The following is a 19,397-nucleotide window of genomic DNA, read 5'->3' as shown; positions in this document are numbered from 1 at the left end:
TAATTGGGAACTGATGTGCTTTTACTCAATTTGGGAACCTCACAAGCCAAATTTGTAGTATTTTGCACGAATTGCAAGAGATGTTTACAAGTCGACGGTTGAAGTGGAAGCTCGTATTGAGTTTGCTAGAGTTGATTTGCCAAGCCTTCGATAGCTCAGTTGGTAGAGCGGAGGACTGTAGTGGTAAAACAGGCATCCTTAGGTCGCTGGTTCAAATCCGGCTCAAAGGACTTTTGCCAAATGCACATTTTATTGAATACTTGGAAAGTAAAATACTTGGAAAGTAAAATAACAGACAATTTATATTTATATTATATTTCATCACTGAAAATAGATGCCTTTTGCTTTGAGGCTGTGGCCACGTTATTTTTCTGTCCGACACCAATCTTCGTTGGTTTCCTGTGAGGTGTTTTGGATCCCCATCTCTTGCTATGAACTGACAAAACAGCAGAATCCCCTTGACAATCTTGATTTCTCAAGGGAAATGGGAGAACACCATACACCATCCAAGATATTAAAATATTGTCAAGGCCGAACACTGATGAATACTCTGAGGAGATGGCCTGTGAGGCGCCGCCTTTCAACTTTTCCTCCTTAGTAAGGTGGTCAGTAACATGCGGGAGACTGCGGAGGCGGTCATTTTTTTAATTGGGAACTGATGTGCTTTTCTCAATTCGGGAACCTCACAAGCCAAATTTGTAGTATTTTGTACGAATTGCAAGAGATGTTTGCATGTCGACGGTTGAAGTGGAAGCTCGAATTGAGCTTGCTGGAGAACGGTTTGCCAAGCCTTCGATAGCTCAGTTGGTAGAGGGGAGGACAGTAGTGGTAAAACAGGCATCCTTAGGTCGCTGGTTCAAATCCGGCTCGAAGGACTTTTGCCAAATGCAAATTTTATTGAATACTTGGAAAGTAAAATACTTGGAAAATAACATAACAGACAATTTATAATTATATTATATTTCATCACTGAAAATAGATGCCTTTTGCTTTGAGGCTGTGGCCACATTATTTTTCTGTCCAACACCAATCTTCTTTGGTTTCCTGTGAGGTGTTTTTTTGATCCCCATCTCTTGCTATGAACTGGCAAAACAGCATAATCCCCTTGACAATCTTGATTTCTCAAGGAAAATGAGAGAACACTATACACCATCCAAGATATCAAAATATTGTCAAGGCCCAACGCGGCTGAGTACTCTGAGGAGATGGCCTGTGAGGTGCCGCCTTTCAACTTTTCCCCCTTAGTATGGTGGTCAGTAACATGCGGGAGACTGCGGAGGGGGTCATTTTTTTAATTGGGATCTGATGTGCTTTTACTCAATTCGGGAACCTCACAAGCCAAATTTGTAGTATTTTGCACGAATTGCAAGAGATGTTTACAAGTCGACGGTTGAAGTAGAAGCTCGTATTGAGTTTGCTAGAGAATGATTTGGCAATCCTTTGATAGCTCAGTTGGTAGAGCGGAGGACTGTAGTGGTACAACAGGCATCCTTAGGTCGCTGGTTCAAATCCGTCTTGAAGGCCTTTTGCCAAATGCAAATTTTATTGAATACTTGGAAAGTAAAATACTTGGAAAGTAAAATAACAGACAATTTATAATTATATTATATTTCATCACTGAAAATAGATGCCTTTTGCTTTGAGGCTGTGGCCACGTTATGTTTCTGTCCAACACGAATCTTCATTGGTTTCATGTGAGGTGTTTTGGATCCCCATCTCTTGCTATGAACTGGCAAAACAGCAGAATCCCCTTGACAATCTTGATTTCTCAAGGGAAATGAGAGAACACTATACACCATCCAAGATATTAAAATATTGTCAAGGCCCAACACGGCTGAATACTCTGAGGAGATGGCCTGTGAGGCGCCGCCTTTCAACTTTTCCCCCTTATTATGGTGGTCAGTAACATGCGGGAGACTGCGGAGGGGGTCATTTTTTTAATTGGGAACTGATGTGCTTTTCTCAATTCGGGAACCTCACAAGCCAAATTTGTAGTATTTTGTACGAATTGCAAGAGATGTTTGCATGTCGACGGTTGAAGTGGAAGCTCGAATTGAGCTTGCTGGAGAACGGTTTGCCAAGCCTTCGATAGCTCAGTTGGTAGAGGGGAGGACAGTAGTGGTAAAACAGGCATCCTTAGGTCGCTGGTTCAAATCCGGCTCGAAGGACTTTTGCCAAATGCACATTTTATTGAATACTTGGAAAGTAAAATACTTGGAAAATAACATAACAGACAATTTATAATTATATTATATTTCATCACTGAAAATAGATGCCTTTTGCTTTGAGGCTGTGGCCACATTATTTTTCTGTCCAACACCAATCTTCTTTGGTTTCCTGTGAGGTGTTTTTTTGATCCCCATCTCTTGCTATGAACTGGCAAAACAGCATAATCCCCTTGACAATCTTGATTTCTCAAGGAAAATGAGAGAACACTATACACCATCCAAGATATCAAAATATTGTCAAGGCCCAACGCGGCTGAGTACTCTGAGGAGATGGCCTGTGAGGTGCCGCCTTTCAACTTTTCCCCCTTAGTATGGTGGTCAGTAACATGCGGGAGACTGCGGAGGGGGTCATTTTTTTAATTGGGATCTGATGTGCTTTTACTCAATTCGGGAACCTCACAAGCCAAATTTGTAGTATTTTGCACGAATTGCAAGAGATGTTTACAAGTCGGCGGTTGAAGTAGAAGCTCGTATTGAGTTTGCTAGAGAATGATTTGGCAAGCCTTTGATAGCTCAGTTGGTAGAGCGGAGGACTGTAGTGGTACAACAAGCATCCTTAGGTCGCTGGTTCAAATCCGGCTCGAAGGCCTTTTGCCAAATGCAAATTTTATTGAATACTTGGAAAGTAAAATACTTGGAAAATAAAATAACAGACAATTTATAATTATATTATATTTCATCACTGAAAATAGATGCCTTTTGCTTTGAGGCTGTGGCCACGTTATGTTTCTGTCCAACACCAATCTTCATTGGTTTCCTGTGAGGTGATTCGGATCCCCATCTCTTGCTATGAACTGGCAAAACAGCAGAATCCCCTTGACAATCTTGATTTCTCAAGGGAAATGAGAGAACAGTATACACCATCCAAGATATTAAAATATTGTCAAGGCCCAACACGGCTGAATACTCTGAGGAGATGGCCTGTGAGGCGCCGCCTTTCAACTTTTCCCCCTTAGTATGGTGGTCAGTAACATGCGGGAGACTGCGGAGGGGGTCATTTTTTTAATTGGGAACTGATGTGCTTTTACTCAATTCGGGAATGTCACAAGCCAAATTTGTAGTATTTTGCACGAATTGCAAGAGATGTTTACAAGTCGACGGTTGAAGTGGAAGCTCGTATTGAGTTTGCTAGAGAACGATTTGCCAAGCCTTTGATAGCTCAGTTGGTAGAGCGGAGGACTGTAGTGGTAAAACAGGCATCCTTAGGTCGCTGGTTCAAATCCAGCTCGAAGGACTTTTGCCAAATGCACATTTTATTGAATACTTGGAAAGTAAAATGCTTGGAAAATAAAATAACAGACAATTTATAATTATATTATATTTCATCACTGAAAATAGATGCCTTTTGCTTTGAGGCTGTCGCCACGTTATGTTTCTGTCCAACACCAATCTTCATTGTTTTCCTGTGAGGTGTTTTGGATCCCCATCTCTTGCTATGAACTGGCAAAACAGCAGAATCCCCTTGACAATCTTGATTTCTCAAGGGAAATGGGAGAACACTATACACCATCCAAGATATTAAAATATTGTCAAGGCCGAACACTGATGAATACTCTGAGGAGATGGCCTGTGAGGCGCCGCCTTTCAACTTTTCCTCCTTAGTATGGTGGTCAGTAACATGCGGGAGACTGCGGAGGGGGTCATTTTTTTTAATTGGGAAATGATGTGCTTTTACTCAATTCGGGAACCTAACAAGCCAAATTTGTAGTATTTTGCACGAATTGAAATAGATGTTTGCATGTCGACGGTTGAAGTGGAAGCTCGTATTGAGCTTGCTAGAGACTGATTTGCCAAGCCTTCGATAGCTCAGTTGGTAGAGCGGAGGACTGTAGTGGTAAAACAGGCATCCTTAGGTCGCTGGTTGAAATCCGGATTGAAGGACTTTTGCCAAATGCAAATTTTATTGAATACTTGGAAAGTAAAATACTTGGAAAATAAAATAACAGACAATTTATAATTATATTATATTTCATCACTGAAAATAGATGCCTTTTGCTTTGAGGCTGTGGCCACGTTATATTTCTGTTCAACACCAATCTTCATTGGTTTCCTGTGAGGTGTTTTGGATCCCCATCTCTTGCTATGAACTGGCAAAACAGCAGAATCCCCTTGACAATCTTGATTTCTCAAGGGAAATGAGAGAACAGTATACACCATCCAAGATATTAAAATATTGTCAAGGCCCAACACGGCTGAATACTCTGAGGAGATGGCCTGTGAGGCGCCGCCTTTCAACTTTTCCCCCTTAGTATGGTGGTCAGTAACATGCGGGAGACTGCGGAGGGGGTCATTTTTTAATTGGGAACGATGTGCTTTTACTCAATTCGGGAACGTCACAAGCCAAATTTGAAGTATTTTGCACGAATTGCAAGAGATGTTTACAAGTCGACGGTTGAAGTGGAAGCTCATATTGAGCTTGCTAGAGACTGATTTGCCAAGCCTTCGATAGCTCAGTTGGTAGAGCTGAGGACTGTAGTGGTAAAACAGGCATCCTTAGGTCGCTGGTTGAAATCCGGATTGAAGGACTTCTGCCAAATGCAAATTTTATTTAATACTTGGAAAGTAAAATACTTGGAAAATAAAATAACAGACAATTTATAATTATATTATATTTCATCACTGAAAATAGATGCCTTTTGCTTTGAGGCTGTGGCCACGTTATATTTCTGTTCAACACCAATCTTCATTGGTTTCCTGTGAGGTGTTATGGTTCCCCATCTCTTGCTATGAACTGGCAAAACAGCAGAATCCCCTTGACAATCTTGATTTCTCAAGGGAAATGAGAGAACACTATACACCATCCAAGATATTAAAATATTGTCAAGGCCCAACACGGCTGAATACTCTGAGGAGATGGCCTGTGAGGCGCCGCCTTTCAACTTTTCCCCCTTAGTATGGTGGTCAGTAACATGCGGGAGACTGCGGAGGGGGTCATTTTTTAAATTGGGAACGGATGTGCTTTTACTCAATTCGGGAACCTCACAAGCCAAATTTGTAGTATTTTGCACGAATTGCAAGAGATGTTTACAAGTCGACGGTTGAAGTGGAAGCTCGTATTGAGTTTGCTAGAGAACAATTTGCCAAGCCTTCGATAGCTCAGTTGGTAGAGCGGAGGACTGTAGTGGTAAAACAGGCATCCTTAGGTCGCTGGTTCAAATCCGGCTCGAAGGACTTTTGCCAAATGCACATTTTATTGAATACTTGGAAAGTAAAATACTTGGAAAGTAAAATAACAGACAATTTATAATTATATTATATTTCATCACTGAAAATAGATGCCTTTTGCTTTGAGGCTGTGGCCACGTTATTTTTCTGTCCGACACCAATCTTCGTTGGTTTCCTGTGAGGTATTTTGGATCCCCATCTCTTGCTATGAACTGACAAAACAGCAGAATCCCCTTGACAATCTTGATTTCTCAAGGGAAATGGGAGAACACTATACACCATCCAAGATATTAAATATTGTCAAGGCCGAACACTGATGAATACTCTGAGGAGATGGCCTGTGAGGCGCCGCCTTTCAACTTTTCCTCCTTTGTATGGTGGTCAGTAACATGCGGGAGACTGCGGAGGGGGTCATTTTTTTAATTGTGAACTGATGTGCTTTTACTCAATTCGGGAACCTCACAAGCCAAATTTGTAGTATTTTGCACGAATTGCAACAGATGTTTGAATGTCGACGGTTGAAGTGGAAGCTCGTATTGAGCTTGCTAGAGACTGGTTTGCCAAGCCTTCGATAGCTCAGTTGGTAGAGCAGAGGACTGTAGTGGTAAAACAGGCATCCCTAGGTCACTGGTTCAAATCCGGCTCGAAGGACTTTTGCCAAATGCACATTTTATTGAATACTTGGAAAGTAAAATACTTGGAAAGTAAAATAACAGATAATTTATAATTATATTATATTTCATCACTGAAAATAGATGCCTTTTGCTTTGAGGCTGTGACCACGTTATTTTTCTGTCCAACACGAATCTTCATTGGTTTCCTGTGAGGTGTTTTGGATCCCCATCTCTTGCTATGAACTGGCAAAACAGCAGAATCACCTTGACAATCTTGATTTCTCAAGGGAAATGAGAGAACACTATACACCATCCAAGATATTAAAATATTGTCAAGGCCCAACGCGGCTGAATACTCTGAGGAGATGGCCTGTGAGGTGCCGCCTTTCAACTTTTCCCCCTTAGTATGGTGGTCAGTAACATGCGGGAGACTGCGGAGGGGGTCATTTTTTTAATTGGGAACTGATGTGCTTTTACTCAATTCGGGAACCTCACAAGCCAAATTTGTAGTATTTTGCACGAATTGCAAGAGATGTTTACAAGTCGACGGTTGAAGTGGAAGCTCGTATTGAGTTTGCTAGAGTTGATTTGCCAAGCCTTCGATAGCTCAGTTGGTAGAGCGGAGGACTGTAGTGGTAAAACAGGCATCCTTAGGTCGCTGGTTCAAATCCGGCTCAAAGGACTTTTGCCAAATGCACATTTTATTGAATACTTGGAAAGTAAAATACTTGGAAAGTAAAATAACAGACAATTTATATTTATATTATATTTCATCACTGAAAATAGATGCCTTTTGCTTTGAGGCTGTGGCCACGTTATGTTTCTGTCCAACACGAATCTTCATTGGTTTCATGTGAGGTGTTTTGGATCCCCATCTCTTGCTATGAACTGGCAAAACAGCAGAATCCCCTTGACAATCTTGATTTCTCAAGGGAAATGAGAGAACACTATACACCATCCAAGATATTAAAATATTGTCAAGGCCCAACACGGCTGAATACTCTGAGGAGATGGCCTGTGAGGCGCCGCCTTTCAACTTTTCCCCCTTAGTATGGTGGTCAGTAACATGCGGGAGACTGCGGAGGGGGTCATTTTTTTAATTGGGAACTGATGTGCTTTTACTCAATTCGGGAACCTCACAAGCCAAATTTGTAGTATTTTGCACGAATTGCAAGAGATGTTTACAAGTCGACGGTTGAAGTGGAAGCTCGTATTGAGTTTGCTAGAGTTGATTTGCCAAGCCTTTGATAGCTCAGTTGGTAGAGCGGAGGACTGTAATGGTAAAACAGGCATCCTTAGGTCGCTGGTTCAAATCCGGCTCAAAGGACTTTTGCCAAATGCAAATTTTATTGAATACTTGGAAAGTAAAATACTTGGATAGTAAAATAACAGACAATTTATAATTATATTATATTTCATCACTGAAAATAGATGCCTTTTGCTTTGAGGCTGTGGCCACGTTATTTTTCTGTCCGACACCAATCTTCGTTGGTTTCCTGTGAGGTGTTTTGGATCCCCATCTCTTGCTATGAACTGACAAAACAGCAGAATCCCCTTGACAATCTTGATTTCTCAAGGGAAATGGGAGAACACCATACACCATCCAAGATATTAAAATATTGTCAAGGCCGAACACTGATGAATACTCTGAGGAGATGGCCTGTGAGGCGCCGCCTTTCAACTTTTCCTCCTTAGTATGGTGGTCAGTAACATGCGGGAGACTGCGGAGGCGGTCATTTTTTTAATTGGGAACTGATGTGCTTTTCTCAATTCGGGAACCTCACAAGCCAAATTTGTAGTATTTTGTACGAATTGCAAGAGATGTTTGCATGCCGACGGTTGAAGTGGAAGCTCGAATTGAGCTTGCTGGAGAACGGTTTGCCAAGCCTTCGATAGCTCAGTTGGTAGAGGGGAGGACAGTAGTGGTAAAACAGGCATCCTTAGGTCGCTGGTTCAAATCCGGCTCGTAGGACTTTTGCCAAATGCAAATTTTATTGAATACTTGGAAAGTAAAATACTTGGAAAATAACATAACAGACAATTTATAATTATATTATATTTCATCACTGAAAATAGATGCCTTTTGCTTTGAGGCTGTGGCCACATTATTTTTCTGTCCAACACCAATCTTCTTTGGTTTCCTGTGAGGTGTTTTTTTGATCCCCATCTCTTGCTATGAACTGGCAAAACAGCATAATCCCCTTGACAATCTTGATTTCTCAAGGAAAATGAGAGAACACTATACACCATCCAAGATATCAAAATATTGTCAAGGCCCAACGCGGCTGAATACTCTGAGGAGATGGCCTGTGAGGTGCCGCCTTTCAACTTTTCCCCCTTAGTATGGTGGTCAGTAACATGCGGGAGACTGCGGAGGGGGTCATTTTTTTAATTGGGAACTGATGTGCTTTTACTCAATTCGGGAACCTCACAAGCCAAATTTGTAGTATTTTGCACGAATTGCAAGAGATGTTTACAAGTCGACGGTTGAAGTGGAAGCTCGTATTGAGTTTGCTAGAGTTGATTTGCCAAGCCTTTGATAGCTCAGTTGGTAGAGCGGAGGACTGTAATGGTAAAACAGGCATCCTTAGGTTGCTGGTTCAAATCAGGCTCGAAGGACTTTTGCCAAATGCAAATTTTATTGAATACTTGGAAAGTAAAATACTTGGAAAATAAAATAACAGACAATTTATAATTATATTATATTTCATCACTGAAAATAGATGCCTTTTGCTTTGAGGCTGTGGCCACGTTATGTTTCTGTCCAACACCAATCTTCATTGATTTCCTGTGAGGTGTTTTGGATCCCCATTTCTTGCTATGAACTGGCAAAACAGCAGAATCCCCTTGACAATCTTGATTTCTCAAGGGAAATGAGAGAACACTATACACCATCCAAGATATCAAAATATTGTCAAGGCCCAACACGGCTGAATACTCTGAGGAGATGGCCTGTGAGGCGCCGCCTTTCAACTTTTCCTCCTTAGTATGGTGGTCAGTAACATGCGGGAGACTGCGGAGGGGGTCATTTTTTTAATTGGGAACTGATGTGCTTTTACTCAATTCGGGAACCCCACAAGCCAAATTTGCAGTATTTTGCACGAATTGCAAGAGATGTTTACAAGTCGACGGTTGAAGTGGAAGCTCGTATTGAGTTTGCTAGAGAATGATTTGCCAAGCCTTCGATAGCTCAGTTGGTAGAGCGGAGCACTGTAGTGGTAAAACAGGCATCCTTAGGTCGCTGGTTCAAATCCGGCTCGAAGGACTTTTGCCAAATGCAAATTTTATTGAATACTTGGAAAGTAAAATACTTGGATAGTAAAATAACAGACAATTTATAATTATATTATATTTCATCACTGAAAATAGATGCCTTTTGCTTTGAGGCTGTGGCCACGTTATGTTTCTGTCCAACACCAATCTTCATTGGGTTCCTGTGAGGTGATTCGGATCCCCATCTCTTGCTATGAACTGGCAAAACAGCAGAATCCCCTTGACAATCTTGATTTCTCAAGGGAAATGAGAGAACAGTATACACCATCCAAGATATTAAAATATTGTCAAGGCCCAACACGGCTGAATACTCTGAGGAGATGGCCTGTGAGGCGCCGCCTTTCAACTTTTCCCCCTTAGTATGGTGGTCAGTGACATGCGGGAGACTGCGGAGGGGGTCATTTCTTTAATTTGGAACTGATGTGCTTTTACTCAATTCGGGAACCTCACAAGCCAAATTTGTAGTATTTTGCACGAATTGCAAGAGATGTTTACAAGTCGACGGTTGAAGTGGAAGCTCGTATATCGACGGTTGAAGTGGAAGCTCGTATTGAGCTTGCTAGAGACTGATTTGCCAAGCCTTCGATAGCTCAGTTGGTAGAGCGGAGGACTGTAGTGGTAAAACAGGCATCCTTAGGTCGCTGGTTGAAATCCGGATTGAAGGACTTTTGCCAAATGCAAATTTTATTGAATACTTGGAAAGTAAAATACTTGGAAAATAACATAACAGACAATTTATAATGATATTATATTTCATCACTGAAAATAGATGCCTTTTGCTTTGAGGCTGTGGCCACGTTATATTTCTGTTCAACACCAATCTTCATTGGTTTCCTGTGAGGTGTTTTGGATCCCCATCTCTTGCTATGAACTGGCAAAACAGCAGAATCCCCTTGACAATCTTGTTTTCTCAAGGGAAATGAGAGAACACTATACACCATCCAAGATATTAAAATATTGTCAAGGCCCAACACGGCTGAATACTCTGAGGAGATGGCCTGTGAGGCGCCGCCTTTCAACTTTTCCCCCTTAGTATGGTGGTCAGTAACATGCGGGAGACTGCGGAGGGGGTCATTTTTTTAATTGGGAACTGATGTGCTTTTACTCAATTCGGGAACCTCACAAGCCAAATTTGTAGTATTTTGCACGAATTGCAAGAGATGTTTACAAGTCGACGGTTGAAGTGGAGGCTCGTATTGAGTTTGCTAGAGAATGATTTGCCAAGCCTTCGATAGCTCAGTTGGTAGAGCGGAGGACTGTAGTGGTAAAACAGGCATCCTTAGGTCACTGGTTCAAATCCGGCTCGAAGGACTTTTGCCAAATGCACATTTTATTGAATACTTGGAAAGTAAAATACTTGGAAAGTAAAATAACAGACAATTTATAATTATATTATATTTCATCACTGAAAATAGATGCCTTTTGCTTTGAGGCTGTGACCATGTTATTTTTCTGTCCAACACGAATCTTCGTTGGTTTCCTGTGAGGTGTTTTGGATCCCCATCTCTTGCTGTGAACTGACAAAACAGCAGAATCCCCTTGACAATCTTGATTTCTCAAGGGAAATGGGAGAACACTATACACCATCCAAGATATTAAAATATTGTCAAGGCCCAACGCGGCTGAATACTCTGAGGAGATGGCCTGTGAGGTGCCGCCTTTCAACTTTTCCCCCTTAGTATGGTGGTCAGTAACATGCGGGAGACTGCGGAGGGGGTCATTTTTTTAATTGGGAACTGATGTGCTTTTACTCAATTCGGGAACCTCACAAGCCAAATTTGTAGTATTTTGCACGAATTGCAAGAGATGTTTACAAGTCGACGGTTGAAGTGGAAGCTCGTATTGAGTTTGCTAGAGTTGATTTGCCAAGCCGTCGATAGCTCAGTTGGTAGAGCGGAGGACTGTAATGGTAAAACAGGCATCCTTAGGTCACTGGTTCAAATCCGGCTCAAAGGACTTTTGCCAAATGCACATTTTATTGAATACTTGGAAAGTAAAATACTTGGAAAGTAAAATAACAGACAATTTATAATTATATTATATTTCATTACTGAAAATAGATGCTTTTTGCTTTGAGGCTGTGGCCACGTTATTTTTCTGTCCAACACGAATCTTCATTGGTTTCCTGTCAGGTGTTTTGGATCCCCATCTCTTGCTATGAACTGGCAAAACAGCAGAATCCCCTTGACAATCTTGATTTCTCAAGGGAAATGAGAGAACACTATACACCATCCAAGATATTAAAATATTGTCAAGGCCCAACACGGCTGAATACTCTGAGGAGATGGCCTGTGAGGCGCCGCCTTTCAACTTTTCCCCCTTAGTATGGTGGTCATTAACATGCGGGAGACTGCGGAGGGGGTCATTTTTTTAATTGGGAACTGATGTGCTTTTACTCAATTCGGGAACCTCACAAGCCAAATTTGTAGTATTTTGCACGAATTGCAAGAGATGTTTACAAGTCGACGGTTGAAGTGGAAGCTCGTATTGAGTTTGCTAGAGAAGGATTTGCCAAGCCTTCGATAGCTCAGTTGGTGGAGCGGAGGACTGTAGTAGTAAAACAGGCATCCTTAGGTCGCTGGTTCAAATCCGGCTCGAAGGACTTTTGCCAAATGCAAATTTTATTGAATACTTGGAAAGTAAAATACTTGGAAAATAAAATAACAGACAATTTATAATTATATTATATTTCATCACTGAAAATAGATGCCTTTTGCTTTGAGGCTGTGGCCACGTTATGTTTCTGTCCAACACCAATCTTCATTGGTTTCCTGTGAGGTGATTCGGATCCCCATCTCTTGCTATGAACTGGCAAAACAGCAGAATCCCCTTGACAATCTTGATTTCTCAAGGGAAATGAGAGAACAGTATACACCATCCTAGATATTAAAATATTGTCAAGGCCCAACACGGCTGAATACTCTGAGGAGATGGCCTGTGAGGCGCCGCCTTTCAACTTTTCCCCCTTAGTATGGTGGTCAGTAACATGCGGGAGACTGCGGAGGGGGTCATTTTTTTAATTGGGAACTGATGTGCTTTTACTCAATTCGGGAATGTCACAAGCCAAATTTGTAGTATTTTGCACGAATTGCAAGAGATGTTTACAAGTCGACGGTTGAAGTGGAAGCTCGTATTGAGTTTGGTAGAGAACAATTTGCCAAGCCTTCGATAGCTCAGTTGGTAGGGCGGAGGACTGTAGTGGTAAAACAGGCATCCTTAGGTCGCTGGTTCAAATCCGGCTCGAAGGACTTTTGCCAAATGCACATTTTATTGAATACTTGGAAAGTAAAATGCTTGGAAAATAAAATAACAGACAATTTATAATTATATTATATTTCATCACTGAAAATAGATGCCTTTTGCTTTGAGGCTGTCGCCACGTTATGTTTCTGTCCAACACCAATCTTCATTAGTTTCCTGTGAGGTGTTTTGGATCCCCATCTCTTGCTATGAACTGGCAAAACAGCAGAATCCCCTTGACAATCTTGATTTCTCAAGGGAAATGAGAGAACACTATGAACTGATGTGCTTTTACTCAATTCGGGAACGTCACAAGCCAAATTTGTAGTATATTGCACGAATTGCAAGAGATGTTTACAAGTCGACGGTTGAAGTGGAAGCTTGTATTGAGTTTGCTAGAGAATGGTCTGACAAGCCTTCGATAGCTCAGTTGGTAGAGCGGAGGACTGTAGTGGTAAAACAGGCATCCTTAGGTCGCTGGTTCAAATCTGGCTCGAAGGACTTTTGCCAAATGCAAATTTTATTGAATACTTGGAAAGTAAAATACTTGGAAAATAAAATAACAGACAATTTATAATTATATTATATTTCATCACTGAAAATACATGCCTTTTGCTTTGAGGCTGTGGCCACGTTATGTTTCTGTCCAACACCAATCTTCATTGGTTTCCTGTGAGGTGATTCGGATCCCCATCTCTTGCTATGAACTGGCAAAACAGCAGAATCCCCTTGACAAGCTTGATTTCTCAAGGGAAATGAGAGAACAGTATACACCATCCAAGATATTAAAATATTGTCAAGGCCGAACACGGCTGAATACTCTGAGGAGATGGCCTGTGAGGAGCCGCCTTTCAACTTTTCCCCCTTAGTATGGTGGTCAGTAACATGCGGGAGACTGCGGAGGGGGTCATTTTTTTAATTGGGAACTGATGTGCTTTTACTCAATTCGGGAACGTCACAAGCCAAATTTGTAGTATTTTGCACGAATTGCAAGAGATGTTTACAAGTCGACGGTTGAAGTGGAAGCTCGTATTGAGTTTGCTAGAGAACAATTTGCCAAGCCTCCGATAGCTCAGTTGGTAGAGCGGAGGACTGTAGTGGTAAAACAGGCATCCTTAGGTCGCTGGTTCAAATTCGGCTCGAAGGACTTTTGCCAAATGCAAATTTTATTGAATACTTGGAAAGTAAAATACTTGGAAAATAAAATAACAGACAATTTATAATTATATTATATTTCATCACTGAAAATAGATGCCTTTTGCTTTGAGGCTGTGGCCACGTTATGTTTCTGTCCAACACCAATCTTCATTGGTTTCCTGTGAGGTGATTCGGATCCCCATCTCTTGCTATGAACTGGCAAAACAGCAGAATCCCCTTGACAATCTTGATTTCTCAAGGGTAAATGAGAGAACAGTATACACCATCCAAGATATTAAAATATTGTCAAGGCCCAACACGGCTGAATACTCTGAGGAGATGGCCTGTGAGGAGCCGCCTTTCAACTTTTCCCCCTTAGTATGGTGGTCAGTAACATGCGGGAGACTGCGGAGGGGGTCATTTTTTAAATTGGGAACTGATGTGCTTTTACTCAATTCGGGAACCTCACAAGCCAAATTTGTAGTATTTTGCACGAATTGCAAGAGATGTTTACAAGTCGACGGTTGAAGTGGAAGCTCGTATTGAGTTTGCTAGAGAATGATTTGCCAAGCCTTCGATAGCTCAGTTGGTAGAGCGGAGGACTGTAGTGGTAAAACAGGCATCCTTAGGTCGCTGGTTCAAATCCGGCTCGAAGGACTTTTGCCAAATGCACATTTTATTGAATACTTGGAAAGTAAAATACTTGGAAAATAAAATAACAGACAATTTATAATTATATTATATTTCATCACTGAAAATAGATGCCTTTTGCTTTGAGGCTGTGGCCACGTTATGTTTCTGTCCAACACCAATCTTCATTGGTTTCCTGTGAGGTGATTCGGATCCCCATCTCTTGCTATGAACTGGCAAAACAGCAGAATCCCCTTGACAATCTTGATTTCTCAAGGGAAATGAGAGAACAGTATACACCATCCAAGATATTAAAATATTGTCAAGGCCCAACACGGCTGAATACTCTGAGGAAATGGCCTGTGAAGCGCCGCCTTTCAACTTTTCCCCCTTAGTATGGTGGTCAGTAACATGCGGGAGACTGCGGAGGGGGTCATTTTTTTAATTGGGAACTGATGTGCTTTTACTCAATTCGGGAACCTCACAAGCCAAATTTGTAGTATTTTGCACGAATTGCAAGAGATGTTTACAAGTCGACGGTTGAAGTGGAAGCTCGTATTGAGCTTGCTAGAGACTGATTTGCCAATCCTTCGATAGCTCAGTTGGTAGAGCGGAGGACTGTAGTGGTAAAACAGGCATCCTTAGGTCGCTGGTTGAAATCCGGATTGAAGGACTTTTGCCAAATGCAAATTTTATTGAATACTTGGAAAGTAAAATACTTGGAAAATAAAATAACAGACAATTTATAATTATATTATATTTCATCACTGAAAATAGATGCCTTTTGCTTTGAGGCTGTGGCCACGTTATATTTCTGTTCAACACCAATCTTCATTGGTTTCCTGTGAGGTATTTTGGATCCCCATCTCTTGCTATGAACTGGCAAAACAGCAGAATCCCCTTGACAATCTTGATTTCTCAAGGGAAATGAGAGAACACTATACACCATCCAAGATATTAAAATATTGTCAAGGCCCAACACAGCTGAATACTCTGAGGAGATGGCCTGTGAGGCGCCGCCTTTCAACTTTTCCCCCTTAGTATGGTGGTCAGTAACATGCGGGAGACTGCGGAAGGGGTCATTTTTTTAATTGGGAACTGATGTGCTTTTACTCAATTCGGGAACGTTACAAGCCAAATTTGTAGTATTTTGCACGAATTGCAAGAGATGTTTACAAGTCGACGGTTGAAGTGGCAGCTCGTATTGAGTTTGCTAGAGAATGATGTGCCAAGCCTTCGATAGCTCAGTTGGTAGAGCGGAGGACTGTAGTGGTAAAACAGGCATCCTTAGGTCGCTGGTTCAAATCCGGCTCGAAGGACTTTTGCCAAATGCAAATTTTATTGAATACTTGGAAAGTAAAATACTTGGAAAATAAAATAACAGACAATTTATAATTATATTATATTTCATCACTGAAAATAGATGCCTTTTGCTTTGAGGCTGTCGCCACGTTATGTTTCTGTCCAACACCAATCTTCATTGGTTTCCTGTGAGGTGATTCGGATCCCCATCTCTTGCTATGAACTGGCAAAACAGCAGAATCCCCTTGACAATCTTGATTTCTCAAGGGAAATGAGAGAACAGTATACACCATCCAAGATATTAAAATATTGTCAAGGCCCAACACGGCTGAATACTCTGAGGAGATGGCCTGTGAGGAGCCGCCTTTCAACTTTTCCCCCTTAGTATGGTGGTCAGTAACATGCGGGAGACTGCGGAGGGGGTCATTTTTTTAATTGGGAACTGATGTGCTTTTACTCAATTCGGGAACCTCACAAGCCAAATTTGTAGTATTTTGCACGAATTGCAAGAGATGTTTACAAGTCGACGGTTGAAGTGGAAGCTCGTATTGAGTTTGCTAGAGAACAATTTGCCAAGCCTCCGATAGCTCAGTTGGTAGAGCGGAGGACTGTAGTGGTAAAACAGGCATCCTTAGGTCGCTGGTTCAAATCCGGCTCGAAGGACTTTTGCCAAATGCAAATTTTATTGAATACTTGGAAAGTAAAATACTTGGAAAATAAAATAACAGACAATTTATAATTATATTATATTTCATCACTGAAAATAGATGCCTTTTGCTTTGAGGCTGTGGCCACGTTATGTTTCTGTCCAACACCAATCTTCATTGGTTTCCTGTGAGGTGATTCGGATCCCCATCTCTTGCTATGAACTGGCAAAACAGCAGAATCCCCTTGACAATCTTGATTTCTCAAGGGTAAATGAGAGAACAGTATACACCATCCAAGATATTAAAATATTGTCAAGGCCCAACACGGCTGAATACTCTGAGGAGATGGCCTGTGAGGAGCCGCCTTTCAACTTTTCCCCCTTAGTATGGTGGTCAGTAACATGCGGGAGACTGCGGAGGGGGTCATTTTTTAAATTGGGAACTGATGTGCTTTTACTCAATTCGGGAACCTCACAAGCCAAATTTGTAGTATTTTGCACGAATTGCAAGAGATGTTTACAAGTCGACGGTTGAAGTGGAAGCTCGTATTGAGTTTGCTAGAGAATGATTTGCCAAGCCTTCGATAGCTCAGTTGGTAGAGCGGAGGACTGTAGTGGTAAAACAGGCATCCTTAGGTCGCTGGTTCAAATCCGGCTCGAAGGACTTTTGCCAAATGCACATTTTATTGAATACTTGGAAAGTAAAATACTTGGAAAATAAAATAACAGACAATTTATAATTATATTATATTTCATCACTGAAAATAGATGCCTTTTGCTTTGAGGCTGTGGCCACGTTATGTTTCTGTCCAACACCAATCTTCATTGGTTTCCTGTGAGGTGATTCGGATCCCCATCTCTTGCTATGAACTGGCAAAACAGCAGAATCCCCTTGACAATCTTGATTTCTCAAGGGAAATGAGAGAACAGTATACACCATCCAAGATATTAAAATATTGTCAAGGCCCAACACGGCTGAATACTCTGAGGAAATGGCCTGTGAAGCGCCGCCTTTCAACTTTTCCCCCTTAGTATGGTGGTCAGTAACATGCGGGAGACTGCGGAGGGGGTCATTTTTTTAATTGGGAACTGATGTGCTTTTACTCAATTCGGGAACCTCACAAGCCAAATTTGTAGTATTTTGCACGAATTGCAAGAGATGTTTACAAGTCGACGGTTGAAGTGGAAGCTCGTATTGAGCTTGCTAGAGACTGATTTGCCAATCCTTCGATAGCTCAGTTGGTAGAGCGGAGGACTGTAGTGGTAAAACAGGCATCCTTAGGTCGCTGGTTGAAATCCGGATTGAAGGACTTTTGCCAAATGCAAATTTTATTGAATACTTGGAAAGTAAAATACTTGGAAAATAAAATAACAGACAATTTATAATTATATTATATTTCATCACTGAAAATAGATGCCTTTTGCTTTGAGGCTGTGGCCACGTTATATTTCTGTTCAACACCAATCTTCATTGGTTTCCTGTGAGGTATTTTGGATCCCCATCTCTTGCTATGAACTGGCAAAACAGCAGAATCCCCTTGACAATCTTGATTTCTCAAGGGAAATGAGAGAACACTATACACCATCCAAGATATTAAAATATTGTCAAGGCCCAACACAGCTGAATACTCTGAGGAGATGGCCTGTGAGGCGCCGCCTTTCAACTTTTCCCCCTTAGTATGGTGGTCAGTAACATGCGGGAGACTGCGGAAGGGGTCATTTTTTTAATTGGGAACTGATGTGCTTTTACTCAATTCGGGAACGTTACAAGCCAAATTTGTAGTATTTTGCACGAATTGCAAGAGATGTTTACAAGTCGACGGTTGAAGTGGCAGCTCGTATTGAGTTTGCTAGAGAATGATGTGCCAAGCCTTCGATAGCTCAGTTGGTAGAGCGGAGGACTGTAGTGGTAAAACAGGCATCCTTAGGTCGCTGGTTCAAATCCGGCTCGAAGGACTTTTGCCAAATGCAAATTTTATTGAATACTTGGAAAGTAAAATACTTGGAAAATAAAATAACAGACAATTTATAATTATATTATATTTCATCACTGAAAATAGATGCCTTTTGCTTTGAGGCTGTCGCCACGTTATGTTTCTGTCCAACACCAATCTTCATTGGTTTCCTGTGAGGTGATTCGGATCCCCATCTCTTGCTATGAACTGGCAAAACAGCAGAATCCCCTTGACAATCTTGATTTCTCAAGGGAAATGAGAGAACAGTATACACCATCCAAGATATTAAAATATTGTCAAGGCCCAACACGGCTGAATACTCTGAGGAGATGGTCTGTGAGGAGCCGCCTTTCAACTTTTCCCCCTTAGTATGGTGGTCAGTAACATGCGGGAGACTGCGGAGGGGGTCATTTTTTTAATTGGGAACTGATGTGCTTTTACTCAATTCGGGAACCTCACAAGCCAAATTTGTAGTATTTTGCACGAATTGCAAGAGATGTTTACAAGTCGACGGTTGAAGTGGAAGCTCGTATTGAGTTTGCTAGAGAACGATTTGTCAAGCCTTCGATAGCTCAGTTGGTAGAGCGGAGGACTTTAGTGGTAAAACAGGCATCCTTAGGTCGATTTGCCAAATGCACATTTTATTGAATACTTGGAAAGTAAAATACTTGGAAAGTAAAATAACAGACAATTTATAATTATATTATATTTCATCACTTAAAATAGATGCCTTTTGCTTTGAGGCTGTGGCCACGTTATTTTTCTGTCCGACACCAATCTTCGTTGGTTTCCTGTGAGGTATTTTGGATCCCCATCTCTTGCTATGAACTGACAAAACAGCAGAATCCCCTTGACAATCTTGATTTCTCAAGGAAAATGAGAGAACACTATACACCATCCAAGATATTAAAATATTGTCAAGGCCCAACGCGGCTGAATACTCTGAGGAGATGGCCTGTGAGGTGCCGCCTTTCAACTTTTCCCCCTTAGTATGGTGGTCACTAACATGCGGGAGACTGCGGAGGGGGTCATTTTTTTAATTGGGAACTGATGTGCTTTTACTCAATTTGGGAACCTCACAAGCCAAATTTGTAGTATTTTGCACGAATTGCAAGAGATGTTTACAAGTCGACGGTTGAAGTGGAAGCTCGTATTGAGTTTGCTAGAGAATGATTTGCCTAGCCTTCGATAGCTCAGTTGGTAGAGC

The 19,397-nt window shown here is 41.4% G+C and overlaps 7 non-coding genes across 7 annotated transcripts; all 7 read left to right on the top strand.

Moving 5' to 3' along the window:
- Window positions 1-3,376: 3,376 nt before the first annotated feature.
- TRNAY-GUA (transfer RNA tyrosine (anticodon GUA)) lies at window positions 3,377-3,462 on the top strand. The gene is given in 2 exon segments: window positions 3,377-3,413; window positions 3,427-3,462. It is a non-coding gene; the product is annotated as a tRNA-Tyr (tRNA).
- A 1,851-nt stretch (window positions 3,463-5,313) lies between these two features.
- On the top strand, window positions 5,314-5,399 carry TRNAY-GUA (transfer RNA tyrosine (anticodon GUA)). The gene is given in 2 exon segments: window positions 5,314-5,350; window positions 5,364-5,399. It is a non-coding gene; the product is annotated as a tRNA-Tyr (tRNA).
- A 1,849-nt stretch (window positions 5,400-7,248) lies between these two features.
- Window positions 7,249-7,334, top strand: TRNAY-GUA (transfer RNA tyrosine (anticodon GUA)). Its single transcript is given in 2 exon segments — window positions 7,249-7,285; window positions 7,299-7,334. It is a non-coding gene; the product is annotated as a tRNA-Tyr (tRNA).
- A 6,894-nt stretch (window positions 7,335-14,228) lies between these two features.
- On the top strand, window positions 14,229-14,314 carry TRNAY-GUA (transfer RNA tyrosine (anticodon GUA)). The gene is given in 2 exon segments: window positions 14,229-14,265; window positions 14,279-14,314. It is a non-coding gene; the product is annotated as a tRNA-Tyr (tRNA).
- Window positions 14,315-15,520: 1,206 nt separating this feature from the next.
- Window positions 15,521-15,606, top strand: TRNAY-GUA (transfer RNA tyrosine (anticodon GUA)). The gene is given in 2 exon segments: window positions 15,521-15,557; window positions 15,571-15,606. It is a non-coding gene; the product is annotated as a tRNA-Tyr (tRNA).
- A 1,207-nt stretch (window positions 15,607-16,813) lies between these two features.
- TRNAY-GUA (transfer RNA tyrosine (anticodon GUA)) lies at window positions 16,814-16,899 on the top strand. The gene is given in 2 exon segments: window positions 16,814-16,850; window positions 16,864-16,899. It is a non-coding gene; the product is annotated as a tRNA-Tyr (tRNA).
- Window positions 16,900-18,105: 1,206 nt separating this feature from the next.
- TRNAY-GUA (transfer RNA tyrosine (anticodon GUA)) lies at window positions 18,106-18,191 on the top strand. The gene is given in 2 exon segments: window positions 18,106-18,142; window positions 18,156-18,191. It is a non-coding gene; the product is annotated as a tRNA-Tyr (tRNA).
- The last annotated feature ends 1,206 nt before the right edge of the window (window positions 18,192-19,397 follow it).

This window comes from Ambystoma mexicanum, chromosome 1p, assembly GCF_040938575.1.
Source record: "Ambystoma mexicanum isolate Mex_15411 chromosome 1p, UKY_AmexF1_1, whole genome shotgun sequence".
In the NCBI taxonomy this organism is placed as follows: Eukaryota; Metazoa; Chordata; class Amphibia; order Caudata; family Ambystomatidae; genus Ambystoma; species Ambystoma mexicanum.
The sequence above is the reverse complement of the archived record's forward strand: the minus strand, read 5'-3'. Positions and strand labels throughout refer to the sequence as shown.